Below are 2,500 nucleotides of genomic sequence, written 5' to 3'. Positions count from 1 at the left end.
GATAGATAATGAATAATGAATACTAAATACTAAATAATAAATGATAGATAACAAATAATGAATAATAGATAATAAGTAATAAATAAAAGATAGTAAATAATGAATAACAAATGATTATGTATAATGATAAACAATAAATGATAAGTAATAAATAACAAATAATAATTTATAAATAATTGATAAATAAATCAATGATAACTAGTAAATTCATTAATCAATTAGTATATCAATAAAAAGTGGACTATGCTTGGACGAATATGCAAATATCATCATCCCTGACCCACATAAGACAAAAATCGTTAAACGACGCTACTACAGGTAAGTAATCTGCTTGTGTATCTCACCGCTCGCTTCCTAACGCAAAACACATACAAGCTTGTTCGTTTTTATAGTTCCCTGAGCACATAGACTGGATGTGAAAACATTTACGTGGTTAGAGTATGGTCCACAAAGATAATGTTCAGATATTCCGAAACTTCAGAGATCAAAAACTATTTACATAATGGAATCTTACGGACAATTCTTGGCGTTACGGGAGCCTTTCTTGCAAAAATAATGAGGAAATTCCATTTCCCGAAACATCGAAATATCATGGAAGAATACCGTAACAATAGGAAACGATTTCTGGTGTGTTTTGTTAAAACGATAAAGTCTCATTTACACGGGGAAGGTTGAGAGGCAAGTAAAGCGTGCAAGTTACTTGTCGTGTGTAAACATCTGCTTGATAAAGAAAAGTTAGCAGGTTACTTTTTTTTAATAAAGATGTACACGGCAACTAACTTGCACACTTGACTTGCCTCTCAACTTGCCCCGTGTAAACGAGGTTTAACAGTGCCGAAGATGTTGTTGATTATGGTGGTTCTTTCACTACTTCGCCGCGTCTCCGATGGCTTCCCCACCAACGATCTTAGGCCCCTTTCACAATAGGCAACTAGTGACCGCCACTAGTTGCCTAGTGTGAAAGTCTCGGGCAACTGCAAGCAACCAGTGACTGTCACCGAGTTGTGGAATCCTTTCTCCTCATCTCATTAGTCGAAAGAATGGCATCTTCTTCTGTTGGCTTTGCTGGTGAAGAAAAAGAGACGCTCTCGATAAAGAACAATGCTAGTGACGGTCATGTGTTACCGGAGCGGGCAACAGCCGCATAGCCTGTTGCGCAACCGGGCAACCGCACTGACGTAGTGTGAAAGGCTCAATTTAAAATAATATTAGGCAACTAGTGACCGTCACTAATGACCGTCACTAGTGACGGTCACTATTTGCCTAGTGTGAAAGGACGCTTAAGGGCGACCTTGCTAAAACTCTGACGGTCTTCGGTAGACGCGAAGAAGTTCATCAGGACGAAGAGGCAAGAGGGCGGGCAGACTTCGGAGACTCCGAAGGAAGTGAAGGAATTGGTTCCACATACTACAAGACTCTTCCCAAAGGCGAACCAGTCTCCGGTACTGCCAGTACTGCACCTACAGTAGTACAGGGTCGAGAGAAGCAGACCACTTGAAGATTGGGTGGCACATCAAGACAGTCTTTGGTGATTAAATAATCGAATACCAATCTGAGTTTTCTGTCTTTTCAAACGTAGAGTGTGTCAACTGTTCCAGCATCAACAAGTATGCAAATGACGTTGGTGGTGGACGATATTTATCCACGACATAGCGGATATGGAAGAGGGGACAGAGATGGGAGTCAAGGAGCTAAAGATGACGATAATGGTGGTGGTTAGGGTATTGGCGATGGTAATTTTAAGAATATGTCGCGTAAGACCTTTGGAGTTGGACAAGGAAGTAATAACTGAAATGTAATGGTAATAATGATAATGATGATAATAATGATTATTGTAACAGTAATAACAACATCAATAATGACAATACTAATAATAGTAATGATAATGATAATAATAATAATAATATTGATAATAATGATAATAATAATGATGATAATAGTAATAATAATAATAATAATAATAATAATAATAATAATAATAATAATAATAATAATAATAATAATAATAATAATAATAATAATAATGATAATAATAATAATAATAATAATAATAATAATAATAATAATAATAATAATAATAATAATAATAATAATAATAATAATGATAATAATAATAATAATAATAATAATAATAATAATAATAATAATAATAATAATAATAATAATAATAATAATAATAATAATAATAATAATAATAATAATAATAATAATAATAATAATAATAATAATATAATACTAATAATGATAATAATAATGATAATAATAATAATAATAATAATAATAATAATAATAATGATAATAATAATAATAATAATAATAATAATAATAATAATAATAATAATAATAATAATAATAATAATAATAATAATAATAATAATAATAATAATAATAATAACAATAACAATAATAATAATAATAATAATAATAATAATAATAATAATAATAATAATAATAATAATAATAATAATAATAATAATAATAATAATAATAATAATGATAA

Source organism: Oratosquilla oratoria, chromosome 14, assembly GCF_046742065.1.
Source record: "Oratosquilla oratoria isolate Oo_2021 chromosome 14, ASM4674206v1, whole genome shotgun sequence".
Classification (NCBI taxonomy): Eukaryota; Metazoa; Arthropoda; class Malacostraca; order Stomatopoda; family Squillidae; genus Oratosquilla; species Oratosquilla oratoria.
This window is presented reverse-complemented; position numbering follows the sequence as displayed.